At 37.2% G+C, this 20,178-nt stretch overlaps 1 protein-coding gene and 1 long non-coding RNA gene across 2 annotated transcripts in view; one reads left to right on the forward strand and one right to left on the reverse strand.

Moving 5' to 3' along the window:
• Positions 1-20,178, reverse strand: part of CHCHD3 (coiled-coil-helix-coiled-coil-helix domain containing 3) — a 352,306-nt gene that overhangs the window by 125,265 nt on the left and 206,863 nt on the right. The gene's annotated exons all lie outside the window — the stretch shown is intronic.
• Positions 1,158-15,859, forward strand: LOC143662620 (uncharacterized). Its single transcript, XR_013165522.1, has 3 exons — positions 1,158-1,261; positions 3,038-3,110; positions 15,629-15,859. It is a non-coding gene; the product is annotated as an uncharacterized LOC143662620 (long non-coding RNA).

Raw genomic sequence — 20,178 nt, forward strand, 5'->3', positions numbered from 1 at the left:
AATTTACAGAAATATCCTCAGTCATTTTCCTAAGATATAATTTGAAAAATTTTAAAGCAGCATACCAAAAGGTCAGATACGCATACTAAAGATCAAAGAGGGAGTTACCTTCAAAAACCTGAAAACATCATACTGTAGGCTAACATCACGAATCTTTTCCTAGGTAGCAACCAGAATCAATAGTTTGAGAACTACTAGGGAGAATAACAAAGCAAGAAACATGGCTGCAATACTTTAATGGCACATTGCTTTGAAACAGTTAATGTGCTGCTGGGAGAGAAAGTCACATAATATAAATCCTTAAACTTAAATAAGCCTAGCATACATTGACTAAGCTAATAGCTGCGGAGGATGGAGAGTCACACACGACTTAAAAAGCAGTAAAAAAAACTGCAAGGAAATAAAACTTCTCCGTATAAAACTCCCTAACAGGCACAGAATGAACAAATAAATGAACAAATAAAAACAAAGATTACACATAGGAAAGGCATATATATACTCAAATAAGTAGCAAACACACTATTTACTGTGATAGAATAATTTCTCAGAAAAAAAAATTAATGTAAAAGTTTCTTCCCATCTCCTGTTTGCTATTTCTACTACTAGGAGAAATGTGCACTAATTGGTTTTCAGAATCTCTTAGATTTGGGATTGCATGACTGGGCTTGAAAACATGGCAGACTGTGCTTAACTGTATCATTTATGGAAAACTAAAGAGTCTCACAAGCAAGAGAAAAAAGGAGAATAAAAGAATCAAGTTTTTGTTAAATATTTTGATGTGTTAACTTAACTCAATATTGGTAGCTAAATTTAAAATAAAGTATACATGCATTTACTTCCTTAGTGCCTTACCTTTGTTCAGAAAGGACTTGAAGGTGCTTACAGCAAAGGATTTAATAAGGTCAACAAAAGAGATAACTGTGATTATGGATATGAGATATTATGCCAGTAGGTATTTACCTTTACATGTATACTCCTAGGTAAGTTTTCATAGAGCAAACTCATCGGCATCATAGCTTAGGCTTCTTAGCTTATTTAGCCCTGGTTGCTCCTGGGACTGAGGTATGGTACAGGGTATGTGGCATTGGAACACAGTGACACCACAATCACTTAGCTCACAAGCAGCACTCTTACATCATACGTCAAATACAAGGTGTGTTAAGGAAAGATTCTGGGCTATAAGAAAGCTTGTACTATTTAAAATGACAAAGTGCCTTGAAATGTCCGTGTTCAATTTTAAGTAGTTCAAGGTAGAAAACAAGTACGTACCTGGCTCAGTTTTCCATGGGGTGATACTCTGAAGCCAGAGATTACTAGCACTGAGAAAAAGCAACAACTCTAAATTAATCTAAAGGGCAAATCTCTTTAGCTACATTTCCTTTTATTCTAAATATTTTAACCAATCTGAAATGTACATATCAAGAAATGGGGCAGATTTGATCTTTCACACTGATACGGATAATCTCTATTTATATTACAAATATCTCTATTTATATTACAGCTCACATAGGCAGATCAGGTAGATGAGACCAGAGCAAAGACCTTGCTTTATTCCTTTTCAGAACAACATATGAGGCACAGTATATAGGAACCACCTAATAAAATTATATGCTGACATAAAGCAAAGAGAAAGAACTGAAATATTAAAGGGGGCTGAATCATAAACTTAGAAGATGTTAATATATTTAGAAGCTAAAGAACATGATCACTGTGAATATCAATTAGCTGTAACAAAATAATTAAAGTAGCCATGTATTCAATTAGCTGAATACTAGACTTTAGTTACAAATGAGAAATTACATAGGGTTCATTGAGCCTTTACCAAGCGGCATGACTAAACAAAGAATTATACTTGAAGCATTTGTTTTACAAACCATACCAGAAGGTGACCTTCTAAAGGTGACTCACCTAGGTGAATTTAAATCATGTCCAATCTATTATCAAATTTATCATACTTTACAATGGTCAGAGCCATAAGCATGAGCCATTAGCAGATCCCATCTTGAAATGTTAAACTAAACTATACTTATGTCCACTAACACAGTAAAGACCAGACTTAGGCTGAATACAGATCAGAGAGATGAAGAACAAAGATAAGACTTAATCAAAAGTTTGGAAATCAAACCCAAGTCCCAGTATTTGAACAAGTCAGTTTGTTTTTATTTTTTGCTTCTTCCTCAGAGGGATTTCAAGAACCCTGATCTACATTTCAACTTTTTCACAGGAATAACATACTGGATACATTCTGAATATGTCCTCTGCCACTTCTGGCATATCTGCCTATTCTCTTGAAATAAGAAAGCATGGGCAAAGATGAATGGTTTTTGAAATTAAAAAGTAAGGCCAACAATAAATGAAGAGAGGAGGTCATCAGGCCACATAAATTTAGAACAGAAAGCAATCTAGTGGTGCTTTGCTTTAAAACTTTTCCAGAAGTTGTCTCATAACATTTGCGCAGATTAAGGTACTCAATAAAAGAAGTAAAATTAAGTGCCAGATGAAATCAGAAACAATTTTATGAGCTTTCTTCCATAGTTTTAGAGAGGAAAAAATAATTTTAAAACCATACATTTATTTCTCTTATATTCTGGTCTAATTTTGTGATTCACAACTTATTAGCACTATGCCCTACTAGGAAATCCACCTGATGATGAGATGGGGGGGAGATGGGAGGGAGATGGGAGACCTGGATTCCCATCCAAGCTTTGCTAAATCATCCTATTATATGCACTGCTCCACCCCAGCACCTTACCCATGTTCCAAAACCCTTCTTGATTGTTACTTCTTACATTTAGTTGTTGCCAAATAACCCTTCTACCTCTCATTTTTGTACCCTAACATAACCTTCAACATATTTCGTAGGGCACCTGCATTTTACTTTGCTTGTATTTGGCATGTTTATTTATCCATTATTCCTCTTTTCCTCAACTGTAAATCTGTGAAGACAGGCAGAGTTTCAATCATCTTTGTGTGTGTGTGTATGTGTGTGTATTACAAAGTATAATTTTGGCTCTGCCTATGTCTGTATCTTCCACAGAGGAGATACTGGTACATGATAGCTGAACTAAAATGAACAGCACACAAGGGAAGCATCTTTAAATCTACAAGAAGTAAGTAGAAACAGTTTGGGGGAAGCAAATCTGTCCTAATGATTATAATTTAGTTTAAAATATGATGGCATATACAGTGTGACAGAAACTGTATGTGTTTCTTAGATTAAGCTCTGAACTAGGTGCTGCCAACATTTTATCCAAGAACAAAAAGTCCAGCAAGTAATCTTTCCAGAAGCATAAAATCCAGCGATGGCTTCCACAAGAGTACACTCATTCACGTCTTGATCAACAATGATACTCTGCCAATTAGTACAATGATTGCTGGAAATGGGATTTTATTATTGAAAATGGTCTGTAACGGGCACGATAAATGTTAGCTATGAGTCCTTATTAGTAAAATCAAAGCTATCAAAAAGATATAAGGGCTCACTAAGATAGACGTATTCCTAAATGTTGCATGAATCAGTTACTGAGAAGACAGTGAGGCCCGAAGTTTTAACTTTAGGGATGGTTCCTGAGGTGTGAGCTCTAAACAGTCCTGAATACAGTCACTGACTTAAGACAGGGTTTCTCATCCTTCGCACAACTGATATTTTGGGTCAGATCATTCTTCATAGCAGGAACTGCCTTTGCATTGTAGAGTGTTTATCAGCATCCCTGGCCTCTATCCATCAAAGGCCAGTAGCATCCCCTACTCCAACACTCCAGACATTATCAAATGCTTCTTGGGAGGAAAAATCATCCCTGGCTGAGGACGACTTGGTTTAAGAGGTTACTGGTAGTCTTAGCCAACTATAAACCGTCCCATTTCCTCAAATGAATCTTCATACAAAGAAGCAATTAAACTAAGAAAGCACAGGGAATTAGCTAATTTTTAAAGAGTAGGATGTATGAACCATTTTGTACCTGTTTGCCAATAAATTTTTGCACTGCAGAACTGGGCCTGAGACTCGCTCGCATTATAACATGGTAGTAGGGTTAGGTTGTCAAAGAATAAAGTACAAAAGCAACAAGAGTGGCTTAGTACAATTATAAAAACGTGCTTTCAGGGGGAAAATTCAACTTCCCCAAGTGGAGAATTCTTGATACTCTCACAAGCAGTGGGGACAATCAAAGTAATAGGCTGAGTCCCCAATCTTGGGGTTTGTTCATATGAAACTTAACCCCACAAAGGATAGATCAAGCCTACTTAAAATTAGGCCTAAGCGTCACCCCCAAGAGAACCCCTTTTGTTGTTCAGATATGGACTCTCTCTCCAGCCAACGCAACAAGCAAACTCACCACCCTCCTCCCATGCCTACGAGGGACATGACTCCCAGGGGTGTTGACTTTCCTGGCAACGTGGGTCAGAAATCCTAGAATGAGCTGGGATTGAGCATCAAGGGATTAAGAAAACCTTCTCGGCCAAAAGGGGGAACACTGAAATGTGACAAAATAAAGTTTCAATGGTTGAGAGATTCCAAACAGAGTCAAGAGGTTATCCTCCAGGTAATTCTTACGCATTAAACAAATATCACTTTGTTAGTCAAGATGTAATGGAGAGGCTAGAGGGAACTACCTGAAAATGTAGAGCTGTGTTTCAGTAGCCATGTTTCTTGAAGATGATTGTATAATGATATAGCTTTCACAATGTGACTGTGTGATTGTGAAAACCTTGTGCCTGATGTTCCTTTTATCTACCTTATCAACAGATGAGTAAAATATACGGCATAAAAATAAATAATAGGGGGAACAAATGTTAAAATAAATTTAGCAGAGAGAAATGCTAGTGATCAATGAGAGAGAGGGGTAAGGGATATGGTATGTATGACGTTTTTCTTGTTGTCTTTTTCTGAATTGATTCAAATGTTCTACAAAATGATCATGATGATGAATATGCAACTATGTGATGATAGTGTGAATTACTGATTATATATGTAGAATGGAATGATCATATGCTAAGAATGTCTGTCTGATGTTATATATTTTTTTAATTTAAAAATTAATAAAAGAATGTACTTTCATCAATTGTAGTGTAACAAATTAACATAAGGTGTTACTAATATGGTGGTATAGGGGAATCCTGTATTTACTGCCTGATTATTCTGTAAATCTACAACTTCTCTAAATAAAAAACAGTAGCTCACATATTCATAAAATAATGAATCATTTACCAGTGTGAGAGAAAACTGGAAATTTTAACTCATTACTTTTTTTTTATTATTAATAAAAAAAAATAAACTAACACAACATTTAGAAATCATTCCATTCTACATATATAATCAGTAATTCTTAATATCACATAGATATATGATCATCATTTCTTACTACATTTGCATCGATTTAGAAAAAGAAATAGCAAGACAACAGAAAAAGAAATAAAATGATAATAGAGAAAAAATAAAAATAAAAAAAATATATATATATATAAAAAAACAAAAAAAAAAACTATAGCACAGATGCAGCTTCATTCAGTGTTTTAACATAATTACATTATAATTAGATAGTATTGTGCTGTCCATTTTTGAGTTTTTGTATCCAGTCCTGTTGCACAGTCTGTATCCCTTCAGCTCCAATTACCCATTATCTTACCCTACTTCTAACTACTGATGGTCTTCGTTACCAATGACATATTCCAAGTTTATTCTCTAGTGTCGGTTCACATCACTGGGACCATACAGTATTTGTCCTTTACTTTTTGGCTAGTCTCAGTCAGCATAATGTTCTCTAGGTCCATCCATGCTATTACATGCTTCATAAATTTATTCTGTCTTAAAGCTGCATAATATTCCATCGTATGTACATACCGCAGTTTGTTTAGCCACTCGTCTATTGATGGACATTTTGGCTGTTTCCATCTCTTTGCAATTGTAAATAACGCTGCTATAAACACTGGTGTGCAAATGTCCGTTTCTGTCTTTGCCCTTAAGTCCTTTGAGTAGATACCTAGCAATAGTATTGCTGGGTCGTATACCAATTCTATATTCAGCTTTTTGAGGAACCGCCAAACTGCCTTCCACAGTGGTTGCACCCTTTGACATTCCCACCAACAGTGGATAAGTGTGCCTCTTTCTCCGCATCCTCTCCAGCACTTGTCATTTTTTGTTTTGTTGATAATGGCCATTCTGGTGGGTGTGAGATGATATCTCATTGTGGTTTTGATTTGCATTTCTCTAATGGCCAGGGACATTGAGCATCTCTTCATGTGCCTTTTGGCCATTTGTATTTCCTCTTCTGATAGGTGTCTGTTCAAGTCTTTTTCCCATTTTGTAATTGGGTTGGCTGTCTTTTTGCTGTTGAGTTGAACAATCTCTTCATAAATTCTGGATACTAGACCTTTATCTGATATGTCATTTCCAAATATTGTCGCCCATTGTGTAGGCTGTCTTTCTACTTTCTTGATGAAGTTCTTCAATGCACAAAAGTATTTAATTTTGAGGAAATCCCATTTATTTCTTTCTTTCTTCAGTGCTCTTGCTTTAGGTTTAAGGTCCATAAAACCGCCTCCAATTGTAAGATTAATAAGATATCTCCCTACATTTTCCTCTAACTGTTTCATGGTCTTAGACGTAATGTTTAGATCTTTGATCCATTTTGAGTTAACTTTTGTATAGGGTGTGAGATACGGGTCCTCTTTCATTCTTTTGCATATGGATATCCAGTTCTCTAGGCACCATTTATTGAAGAGACTGTTCTGTCCCAGGTGAGTTGGCTTGACTGCCTTATCAAAGATCAAATGTCCACAGATGAGAGGGTCTATATCTGAGCACTCTATTCGATTCCATTGGTCGATATATCTACCTTTATGCCAGTACCATGCTGTTTTGACCACTGTGGCTTCATAATATGCCTTAAAGTCAGGCAGCATGAGACCTCCAACTTCGTTTTTTTTCCTCAAGATACTTTTAGCAATTCGGGGCACCCTGCCCTTCCAGATAAATTTGCTTATTGGTTTTTTGATTTCTGAAAAATAAGTTGTTGGGATTTTGATTGGTATTGCATTGAATCTGTAAATCAATTTAGGTAGGACTGACATCTTAACTATATTTAGTCTTTCAATCCATGAACACGGTATGCCCTTCCATCTATTTAGGTCTTCTGTGATTTCTTTTAATAGTTTTTTGTAGTTTTCTTCGTATAGGTCTTTTGTCTCTTTAGTTAAATTTATTCCTAAGTATTTTATTCTTTTAGTTGCAATTGTAAATGGAATTCGTTTCTTGATTTCCCCCTCAGTTTGTTCATTGCTAGTGTATAGAAACACTACAGATTTTTGAATGTTGATCTTGTAACCTGCTACTTTGCTGTACTCATTTATTAGCTCTAGTAGTTTTACTGTGGATTTTTCTGGGTTTTTGACGTATAGTAGCATATCATCTGCAAACAGTGATAGTTTTACATCTTGCTTTCCACTTTTGATGCCCTGTATTTCTTTTTCTTGTCTAATTGCTCTGGCTAGAACCTCCAACATGATGTTGAATAACAGTGGTGATAATGGACATCCTTGTCTTGTTCCTGATCTTAGGGGGAAAGTTTTCAATTTTTTCCCCATTGAGGATGATATTAGCTGTGGGTTTTTCATATATTCCCTCTATCATTTTAAGGAAGTTCCCTTGTATTCCTATCTTTTGAAGTGTTTTCAACAGGAAAGGATGTTGAATCTTGTAAAATGCCTTCTCTGCATCATTTAATATGATCATGTGATTTTTCTGCTTTGATTTGTTGATATGGTGTATTACATTAATTGATTTTCTTATATTGAACCATCCTTGCATACCTGGGATGAATCCTACTTGGTCATGATGTACAATTCTTTTAATGTGTTGCTGGATTTGATTTGCTAGAATTTTGTTGAGGATTTTTGCATCTATATTCATTAGAGAGATTGGTCTGTAGTTTTCTTTTTTTGTATCTTTGCCTTGTTTTGGTATGAGGGTGATGTTGGCTTCATAGAATGAATTAGATAGCGTTCCCTCCACTTCAATTTTTTTGAAGAGTTTGAGCAGCGTTGGTACTAATTCTTTCTGGAATGTTTGGTAGAATTTACTTGTGAAGCCGTCTGGTCCTGGACTTTTCTTTTTGGGAAGCTTTTGAATGACTGATTCAATTTCTTTACTTGTGATTGGTTTGTTGAGGTCATCTATTTCTTCTTGAGTCAAAGTTGGTTGTTCATGTCTTTCCAGGAACCCGTTCATTTCATCTAAATTGTTGTATTTATTAGTGTAAAGTTGTTCATAGTATCCTCTTATTACCTCCTTTATTTCTGTGAGGTCAGTGGTTATGTCTCCTCTTCCATTTCTGATTTTATTTATTTGCGTCCTCTCTCTTCTTCTTTTGTCAGTCTTGCTAAGGGCCCATCAATCTTGTTGATTTTCTCATAGAACCAACTTCTGGTCTTATTGATTTTCTCTATTGTTTTCATGTTCTCAGTTTCATTTATTTCTGCTCTAATCTTTGTTATTTCTTTCCTTTTGCTTGCTTTGGGGTTAATTTGCTGTTCTTTCTCCAGTTCTTCCAAGTGGACAGTTAATTTCCGAATTTCTGCCCTTTCTTCTTTTCTGATATAGGCATTTAGGGCAGTAAATGTCCCTCTTAGCACTGCCTTTGCTGCATCCCATAAGTTTTGATATGTTGTGTTTTCATTTTCATTCGCCTCGAGATATTTACTAATTTCTCTTGTAATTTCTTCCTTGACCCACTGGTTGTTTAAGAGTGTGTTGTTGAGCCTCCACGTATTTGTGAATTTTCTCGCACTCTGCCTATTATTGATTTCCAACTTCATTCCTTTATGATCCGAGGAAGTGTTGTGTATGATTTCAATCTTTTTAAATTTGTTGAGACTTGCTTTGTGACCCAGCATATGGTCTATCTTTGAGAATGATCCATGAGCACTTGAGAAAAAGGTGTATCCTGCTGTTGTGGGGTGTAATGTCCTATAAATGTCTGTTAAGTCTAGCTCATTTATTGTAATATTCAAATTCTCTGTTTCTTTATTGATCCTCTGTCTACATGTTCTGTCCATTGATGAGAGTGGGGAATTGAAGTCTCCAACTATTATGGTAGATGTGTCTATTTCCCTTTACAGTAACTGCAGTGCATTCCTCACGTATTTTGGGGCATTCCGATTCGGTGCGTAAATATTTATGATTGTTATGTCTTCTTGTTTAATTGTTCCTTTTATTAGTATATAGTGTCCTTCTTTGTCTCTTTTAACTGTTTTACATTTGAAGGCTAATTTGTTGGATATTAGTATAGCCACTCTTGCTCTTTTCTGGTTGTTACTTGCATGAAATGTCTTTTCCCAACCTTTCACTTTCAACCTATGTTTATCTTTGGGTTAAGATGTGTTTCCTGTAGACAGCGTATAGAAGGATCCTGTTTTTTAATCCATTCTTCCAGTCTATGTCTTTTGATTGGGGAATTCAGTCCATTAACATGTAGTGTTATTACTGTTTGGGTAATACTTTCCTCTACCATTTTGCCTTTTGTATTATATATATCATATCTGATTTTCCTTCTTTCTACACTCTTCTCCATACCTCTCTCTTCTGTCTTTTCATATCTGACTCTAGTGTTCCCTTTAGTATTTCTTGCAGAGCTGGTCTCTTGGTCACAAATTCTCTCAGTGACTTTTTGTCTGAAAATGCTTTGATTTCTCCCTCATTTTTGAAGGACAATTTTGCTGGATATAGGAGTCTTGGTTGGCAGTTTTTCTCTTTTAGTAATTTAAATATATCATCCCACTGTCTTCTAGCTTCCATGGTTTCTGCTGAGAAATCTACACATAGTCTTATTGGGTTTCCCTTGTATGTGATGGATTGTTTTTCTCTTGCTGCTTTTGAGATCCTCTCTTTCTCTTTGACATTCTAACTAGTAAGTGTCTTGGAGAATGCCTATTTGGATCTATTCTCTTTGGGGTGCGCTGCACTTCTTGGATCTGTAATTTTAAGTCTTTCATAAGAGTTGGGAAATTTTCAGTGATAATTTCTTCCATTAGTTTTTCTCCTCCTTTTCCCTTCTCTTCTCCTTCTGGGACACCCACAACACATATATTTGTGCGCTTCATATTATCATTCAATTCCCTGAGCCCCTGCTCAAATTTTTCCATTCTTTTCCCTATAGTTTCTGTTTCTTTTGGGATTTCAGATGTTCCGTCCTCCAGTTTAATAATTCTAAACTCTGTCTCTTGAAATCTACCATTGTAGGTTTCCATTGTTTTTTTCATCTCTTCTACTGTATCTTTCATTCCCATAAGTTCTGTGATTTGTTTTTTCAGACTTTCCATTCCTTCTTTTTGTTCATCCCTTGCCTTCTTCATGTCCTCCCTCAATTTATTGATTTGGTTTTTGAAGAGGTTTTCCAATTCTGCTCGTATATTCAGAATTAGTTGTCTCAGCTCCTGTATCTCATTTGAGCTATTGGTTTGTTCCTTTGACTGGGCCATATCTTCAATTTTCCTGGTGTGATTTGTTATTTTTTGCTGGCCTCTGGGCATTTAATCAGATTTCCCTGAGTGTGGGATCCAGCAGGTTGAAAGACTTTCCTGTGAAGTCTCTGGGCTCTGTTTTTCTTATCCTGCCTAGTATGTGGTGCTTGTCTGACTGCGGGTCCCACCAGCAAAAGATGTTGTGGCTCCTTTAACTCTGGAAGACTCTCGCTGCTGGGTGTGTGGTGGAGACAGAGTAAAGGTTGTAGGCTGGTTTTAATGGCTTCAAATTGTGAAGTCTTGGGATCTGAATTCCTTGAGAGAGGGATTCCACCTGAGTTGCATTTCACCTGTCCCGCGGGAAGGTTCAGGTGGTAGAGAGCCCTGAAAGCAGCCTGTTTCTGCGTTCGGATCAGTTGCAACCTGTGTAATCCCAGTGCTGAGCCCAGCCCAACCAAGCCTTCATAGAAACAGCCACAGAAGGCTCTGTTTCGCCCCCTTTTCTCTTTTTCAGTTAGCCCAATAGACGACTTCCGCCTTGATCAGTTTCGCCTGAGCTGAGGGCCTATTTTTAGTAGTCAGAAGTTGTTCATTAATGCCACTATTGGTGTTAGGTTGGATCCAGTCTCTACTACTGTTGGAGACTCTTTCCTTTCCCTTCGGGAAGTCGCCTGTGGGGGAGGGGCACCGGCTGCCGCGGCTTGGGGAACTGCTGATCCGAGGCTCCTAGCGGGCCCGGGAAGCTGCGTGTGGGGGAGGGGCACCGGCCGCCGGCCACCACGGCTTGGGAAACCGCTGATCCGAAGCTCCCAGTCGGCCCAGGAAGCCACCCGTGAGGGAGGGGTGCCGGCCGCTAGCCGCCACGGCTTGGGGAACTCGCCTCTCCGAGTCTCTCAGACAGACCGGGAAGGGGGGGAGTGCCGGCCGCCAGCCGCCGTGGCCAGGGGAAGTGCGTGCCGCTCGGGGACCTCACTGCAGCGGAGTCTCGCAGCCGGTCCAGCCGGTCCAGACTGGGGTACACTGTGTGTTCGGTCTCTGTCGTGGCTCCAGGAGCTGTTCTGTACTGTTTCTAATTATTTAGTAGTTGTTCTGGAGGAGGAACTAAGACGTGCGCACCTTACTAAGCCGCCATCTTCTCCGGAAGTCTTAACTCATTACTTTTATAACTAAGTAGGAAAAGTATAAAACAGATTTATTCTGTTTTATATTCAATATAAAAACAGAATAAATCTATTCTTCTTTTAGGGCTCCCTCTAAAAACAGACTGGATCTCATATAACATAAAACTGCTATTCAGTTGGGCTAGAATGATATTCAGTTGACGTGAACTGGTATACTCATATTGTTTAACATTTGTTCTGCTTTGCCAGTGACTATCCCATCCATACCTGTAGTTAAATATTTTATTTATCATTCCTGGGAACAAAACAGTTGTGATGCCACTATAGCTTACAAGTTTCATGTTACAAAGTAACATGATTATTTCAACATGATTTTTCCGTGCCAACAGTGCTGAAACATATAACTTCATCATTTGTGTCATATATTGTTTTCTTCTCCCAATATACATTCTTTAAAAGGAACACCCATCACAATACCCAGCACATAAGAAATACTAAATAAATGTTCTCAAAACAGTAGCTTAATTTTCTATGATGACAGTAGCTTTAGCTGCTACAATTTACGCAAAAAATGAGTGAATATAAACATGGGTCACATCTAAAAGAAAAGACCATGTTGAACCAAATTCAGCAATTTAATATAAAACAAATGCTAGAAGACTCAGTTGCATGTAATAAATAAAGGCTCTATGTCAGAATTATTAATTAACTGAGAAATGCTAAAGATTTAGAATTGAAAGAGGGAAAAGTAGGAAAAAATAAAAGAGGGGGCCAAATTCAATAAACCTGCTGTGTGATTATATGGGCTTAAAGCAGAAGGCTCTTTATGATTAAATTCAGCTGCAGAATAGCATGGTGTTACGAAGCGTTGAGTGCTACCATTACATGTAAAGCAGGATGGTATCAACTTCAAACCTCAGTTGTTGTGGTACAGAGTATGAAGGAGCACTAAGCATTCTGAGTTATATAACTTAAGGTACAATTATACTAAATTGTCTCTAGCTTCTTATACCATATTGTAAGAAATAAAACTTCCATTTCCAAGCACTTATATATAATCTTGTTTTACCATGGAGATTAAAAATCTTAGAAGCACCCCCACTTAGAAATGCTAGTTAAACTGCACTATCTGTATTTGGTGTCACTGATGTGACAAATAAAGTGGACAACATGGAGGAAATTGCTGAACAACTTCTAAATTCCTTTCTCTGTGTTACCTTCTATTTGTTCAATTTAAATTCAGATTTAATGTTCATAATATTGGGACCAATTGGCCGGAGCCTATCTCTTTTGTTGCAATCTGTTTCACATTGAGAGCTGGAAAAAACATCCAAAGATCATCCAGTTCATTTTACAGGAGTAAGTAAGGCTCCTAGTTCCATGTTGGCTAAAGGAATTCCTTAAAGGTCAGGGAGAGTGTTTTGTCCATCCTTCCCTGACTTTTTTTTCATGCTGATTTGATTTTAAAGGAAAGAAAAATGTAAAAATGATTCAATAAACATAAAGAGATTTTTACTCAAAACTACTATATACACTGTCATTTTGGGTCTGCTGGGATGCAGTCACCAAAAAAGAATGAGAAATGCAAGAGATTTACCAGGAGAACTGTTAGGGAAGGATAAAAGAGAGAAGGAGCAGAAAAGGGCAGGGAGAGCTTCCGAGTATATGCAGGCTGACATCTGTGATGGGAATGAGGGAAGGAAGGAGACTATAGTTTAACCCTGAGAACTTAACCAGGACAATGGGGTGCCTCACAGGAAAGACAGTCCATTAGAGCAGACCTGTGTCAGGCATGCAGAATGGCCCAATTCTAGTACCCCCATCATGCACAGTCAGCCTGGGGAAGGCATGGCCTGGGAATGAACACATTGCAGTGGATTCCAAAGGTGCTACAGCTTCAGGCTGTCAGCTAACTGCACCCCTCCTAGCAGACTTTCTCTTGAAGAGAGATCTGAAGGGTGCACTCCCACGGCTGCCATATAATCTGATTTGCTAATTAACACAAACCAAACAAACAATGACAGAAACAAACTTTGAGCACGGCTTCAACTTCAACTTCAACTTCCAGTTCAAGCAGAAAGCAAATCAGTAAATGAGATTACATCTGTTTGCATACATCAATTTCCTTTAGAATTGCTTCACTTATTTAAGCCAGATGGAGTAAATCCAGTTAGATCTATGAATTGCAATCTGATTCAGAAGCTCTGTAGTAGAAAAAGCAACAAAACAGGAATCAAACAACTAAAGCTTTAATTTCAGTTTTGCTATTACCTTATGGTCTTAGGCAAGTCATTCAATCTTTTTGGGTCCATTTTCTTATTTGTAAATGTAAGAGGATGGGTTAAATAATATCTAAAATCCTCTAACATCCACATTGTGTGTATTACATTTCTTCTATTATTCATTTTGAATCTGCTAAATAGCTAGGCCAGAGGAAATTTTAAAAATGAGCATGTTCTGCTGCCAAATTGCTAGGATGCTACAAGCACACATTAAACAACATTTAGAAATAACCATGTGTATGTGACACCTGGTTGCCAGGGGCACATGCTGCATGGCAGCAGCGATGCTCCCTCTCTGCCTAACTTGGCACTTGTGGTGGGTTTGCAACTTTACTAGAGAAACGACTGGGCCTCAGCTCATTTCTCTGTCACTTAGCAATACTTACTGGGCTGCTTCCTGAATCTAACACCATCTGGCAAATTCCAATACGTAAGATCAGGGCTGGAAGGGGGCACTTTTCTAAAAGAAGTTCACATCACTGTTACTAACCAAATCACACTAGTTCTCATTTTCTACATAAAAATTAAGGTGAGAAGATAATCAACTCATTTATGAGAAGAATTTTCAACTCATTTATGTTCTTTACAGAGGCTGGTACAGTGGAATTGTATCATATGCACATTTAACTTATGCAAATTCAGAAGGAGAAAGAATAATAAACTTTAAGTAATGCTCAGGATTCTACTTACTTGGCCAGGAAGCCTGGGACAGGAGACACAAATCAGCTATACTCTCCGACTGTCTCATTTCCTGCATGCCTCATAAAGTGAACATCTCTTCCCAGCAAATAGAAATCTACTGGTTAAAGATATATAGGCTTTCATTCACAAGACCTTTAAATGAAAGCCAACATTTTATCTACTGCTTAACTAATGAAACTTAATGACACAATAATGGAAGAGAAACTATCAATGTTGGACTTTCAAGAATAAGTTTGAACACAAAAATGTCTTCCCTAAATCCTTACGTAAGATACAACTTCATTGTATTACAATAAAAACTGATTTTGGAAATGTCTTTGAAGGATATATATATTTTTTTTACTCCTCAACAGTGGCTACTAGTAATGAAAGAATGAAGGAGTCCCCAGCCTTTTAAGGTATCCCATTTCCCCCCAAATCCTACAGTGAGGGGATTCTTGAAAATCTATAGCCTCTTTAAAAAGCCTCCAGCTTACCTGACAAAGGAAAAAAGGTAAGCGATGAGTTCATGGGAATAATAACCAGCGACAACCTCAGTCATGAACAAAGCAAGAACAGAGAAAGTCTTTGAAAGGAGGGATGGAAAGAAGAGAATGCACCCAAAACATGAATCATAGTAAGAAAAGCAACAGCGTGCACAAGATAGGATGTAAACAACTAGATCAAGTTGATTGAAGAGGAAGGAGAAGACAGCTTCATCTGCCTATCAGAGGTGGAGATCATGGGAGAGGAGCAATTAGACTTCTTGTCTGATTCATTCCTTGGGCTGGCTAGCTTAGACTTAGCTTTGTTCTAATCCATATGTGTACACTGGTGGGGAGGACTATAATGAATCAGAGAACTCCAGAATCCAAAACTTTAGAATGCCTTGGCACACAGGGGGTAACTTTAACTGGACGTTTGTAGCCAAGAAACTCAGGAATGGGTACAACAAAAATGTCAATTTTTAACATCCTTTTTTGTCTTTAAAGACATAAAGCCACATGATCATGTTAGAAATCCTCACTATAGCAATATGAAGTAGTACGATTTTTACACCTTTTTAAATGTTTATTTTTTTATACTCAGGAAACAGCTGCAGACCAGTGAAGAGACGTGCCTGAAATCCACAGCTGGAAGAACTGTCAGGTGAGGCAGAACCTTGGACTTCTCTCACTAGAGCGCACCAAACAGACAACTTCCCTGGGTTTGGCCCAATAATAAAAAGCAAATTCAAGATTTTGATTTCACTTAGCTTGTTGGGAAGTCAGATAATTATTAACTATCTAACATGAGCATCCTTGTCTGCTTTATGATTACAGCAACCATTTTAATAATAAATTTTCATTTTGGATTAAAAATCAGTCTCCTATGAATACGCTTTTCATTAATCCATCATTTGACCAGATGTTAGAAAACTACTAAGAACTTTCAAGATAAGGAGCTATGTCAACAGATCCCGGGCCAAAGGAAAGTAACTCCCACCTTCCAGCCTCTTAAAACAAGTGCAAGTATATTGCATGGAAGATGATGATGTTAATGACAAACTGTGAATGACATTTAACGCTATTAAAAATACTCAGACGAAAGAAAAAAATTTTTAAGCAGGAATATATCTTATAAACTAATGGCTTTAGATGTTAAAGGATCCATTTAAGATCATAAACCCAGTTAGTTATGAGTTAAGAATAGAAAACAGGCTCTCTTGACTCATATTTTAAAGCATGAGTTCTAAACAATATTTCAGCAATTCTTAAAAACCTGATGTCAATAAGAAAAAGAATCCAAAAATAGAAATTCTGAATACATTATTCAAAATATGAAATCATTGCCACCCTCCCATTAAAAAGCATGTATTAATCACTTATTTAATAAATACACACACACACACACACTCAATGCATAACCAGCCAGATTTGTAACTCAACTAGTTTGTAGTAAGAGAAATATTTTGCTGAAAACTCTGGGTTGGTCCTTTAAAAATTTTTCCGTATTAGCCAGCTATTCTATTATTATTTTTTTAATGTTGACTGTTTTCTGATCCTCATCATTTGTCACCTGGCACAGAATATTCCAGTCCACAGCAAAGAATTAGGGCCTTTTCTAACTAAACTAAAAAGATACGCTGTTCGCTTTGAAAACTGGCTACCACCTGCTATTAATCTGAAACTGAAAACAAGCTTGTGTAACGACATTTAACAAATTAACACCCCCTCCACCATTTTCCTGAAAGAAGAGCATAAGTGATGTTTCATAATCTTCACAAAAGTTCTAAGAAATAGGTTTATATTTTTCTAATAGTAAATTGCAAATGACATAAGAGATTATTAAAACCAGACACTATGCCCCTACAGTGTGACAAGCCTGGTTTACGCACTGAAGGAATTCTTTCCTAAGCCCCACTATCTTTTCCCTTTATTCTTTTTGTCTGGTGTCAGAAGAATACAGCAGTAATGATGACATGATCAAGGAAGAGCTGACTACTGGCTTGAATATTTGTAAAAAGGCTACCTAGCTGGTCTTCACAATAATCCATCTTTTGTCCTACTGGAGTGTTCTGTCACTTGAGGCAGTCTGTATCCTCAGGAGATGAAATGCAACATAAAACTATTAATTATTATATTCTCCAAATAGTTCTTGAAGCATTTTACTTTCCCGTTTTGGTTGAGAGTGACCTGAATAGCAACTTACTCGGCAAACAGTCACAATCTAACCAGACTACACAATTCATTATGGTCCATCAGCAATTTGGGGGCAATTTAAATGTGTCTTTTCCTGCACCAAAGAAAGAAGCCAAACTGTAAACACACATGAAATTAAACGCTAAAATAATATACACATATGAAGAATAAATGAAATTAAATATCTATTCATTTATTCAATAAGCACTTAATGAGTACCTAGTTTGTGCAAATCCCTCAGACCCCACACTAAGCACTATAGACTACAATAAATAACTAGCCTACTGCATCTCAGTCAATGACCATAAACTACAACCCTAAAGCTCACATCTACACAGAGAACTATAAATAAACTACTGAGAATCCGTTCTTGTCTATAAATGCTGTTTTTCAGCAACTTACAAATTGGAGTGGAGGTCAGTGCACAGGTTGTACACATAAGCAACCATAATAAAAGATAATATGATAAGAACAGAGAATGTTGCAGGGAAAAAGGGATTTGACCAGCTGGACTGGAACTTGAAAGATGGATGAGAGGGATTTAGATGGGCAGAGAAAGAACTAAAGGATATTGCAAGCAAGAGGACAATAAACAGAGGTACTGTGGAGGAAAGACACAAGGTCAGGGGGAGAGCATCAGCTGAAGAGAGAATTACAGTAAGAGGGTCAGAAAGTAAGAGGGAACTAGGCTATAGGCAGACTTAACTGTCTGGCTAAGAGGTCTGGACTTTATCCTTTAGGCCATAGGGGGGCCTCTAAAGGTTTTGAGCATGATGAAAACAGTATTTCAGGAAGATTAATCTTAGTGTATAGGACGGATTAGAAAGAGGAGAGAATGCCAGTAGGGAAAGCATTAAAGAGGAAAGCATGAAAGGATCCAGGTGTGAGATAATAGGGGCCTACAAGTGCTGAATGCCAGTTATGTTTCCACCAGCACTTTCCAAATATCGCAAATGTATACCTTCTAGTGAGGCGTTAGTGAACAGCAAAACTAAAAAAACAAACTGTGCTCCGGAACACAGGGGAAATGTACTAGAACGACAATAATGCATATCATGCCATTGGTATGCCATGGAATATCACTAAATAGAGTAAAACACTGAAACAATGGGTTACCAATATATTAAGGTATCAAACACTATATTCAAAATTAAAATTAATAAAACAGGAAGACAATTAATGAAAAAAGGAGGAAAATTAGGTTATATCATCATGAGGTATAAGGAATTATTTTCTTTAACCACCATCTCTGTATATGTACGGAAATCTGGTGCCTTAAAGAGAATTATGCTGCTCTCAGGTGGGAAAACATAATGGGAGTTTTCCCACATTTAAGCTCAAAACAGGTATCAGTGTCCTTTCAACAAAAACTTCAAGTTTGCTACAGTCTAACAAAAAATTTTAAGTGTTTATTCTAAACAAAAGATTATTATATAAAATCCCCAACCTTAGAAAAATCATGGAGGTTTTATGTAAAAACTGTCTTAATTTTAGTATTTGTTCAGATAGGTGGTTTAATTTGTCAAGTTTAAAATATGAGCAAAGGTAACTTGGATCTATTCTCCCCTTGGGACAAATTCGTTTCATGTTCTTAAAAGCATCCTTTAACCTCTAAGGACCCTGGTTTCTGATGTATGGTCTAAAACTTAAAATTTTAGGCATTCTTCCAAGGAAGAGATTAACCTTTTTCAATAAATGCCTAAGATGACCCAAGAAATCGGTCAGAAACATATGCCCTTGCCCTGAATACTAAGTTCCAGTCCAGCCAGGCTCCTTCAGGCTTCTGAGCGCACTTCAACAAAATGGATGACAGGCTAATAAGACAGATCCCTGAACTCAGGAGTCTGGGGAAACCTGCTTCTAGTAACAAATATCAATGACACAACTCACAATTATATAGCACTTTACAGTTGATACTATTCTTTCATATTCATTATATCATTTAACTTCATTCTTTACCCTAAGATTTAAATTCTCAAACCTATGCCTAACATAGTTCATGGCACAGAGAAGGCTCATAATAGGAACAGTAAAATAAATAAACATTGCCTAAATTATATTCCCAATTTTACAGTGAAGCATACTGCAGGTTACAGAAGTTAAGAAAACCCGCCAAATCACAGTCAATAAAAGTGTGTTTATCAAATCCCTTCATCATGACACAGCTACCTCTATCACATTCTCTACAAAGCTATGCCTGGCTCTACTGACCTTTTTATAAAGCCCTATGGCACTTGCAACCTACAGAACACAACTCACTTAGCAATAATTACAGGGAAACTCCTATCTATAAAGGCATTGCACAAAGTCCTGTTGTTTAGGGGTGGGAGGGCGAATGAGAAAATCAGATATAGGTTTTCCTATGAAAAACTTACATTAACAAATAACTATAAAAATAAAAGTAGAACTAGTAGACTGTGAACTCCTTTAAGGCAGGCAGGATGTCTTTTTATTGCTATATGACAGAGCCTAGCACAGTGCATGGTAAGTGCATAATAGATGTTCCCTATATGCTTGACAGGGGCTGAATGAGTGGTAAGATTCCCTCCGGTTCCTCCACTTGTCCACAGTGCTCAAGTTTCTGACAGACACAGGCAGGTTTAACTAAATGCACTCTTTATTTCTCAGTTTTCTTATAGTTATAAACTATTGAGATTTGAAGGATTAGATTTCTGACAGAGAAGGTGAGTAAAGAACGCAGATTTTTGAAGTTCCCTTTTGTATACCTCTCTCAATTTAATATGTACATTTCTATGTATCATTTATCCACCTCTTTTTAGCACCAAGAGATAGCTCAGAGCAGGCAGCTTACTAGTTCTATTTCTCTTGATCCAAACTGTTCATTGCAATGCATTATAGATCAACAGTGGACTAGCAATTAGATGCTTCCAAAATCCTTCCAGAGGAGGGCAGATGGAGGTGTGTCACCATTTCCTAATCCCATGCTCATGGTAGACA

Source organism: Tamandua tetradactyla, chromosome 1 (genome assembly GCF_023851605.1).
Source record: "Tamandua tetradactyla isolate mTamTet1 chromosome 1, mTamTet1.pri, whole genome shotgun sequence".
NCBI lineage: Eukaryota > Metazoa > Chordata > Mammalia > Pilosa > Myrmecophagidae > Tamandua > Tamandua tetradactyla.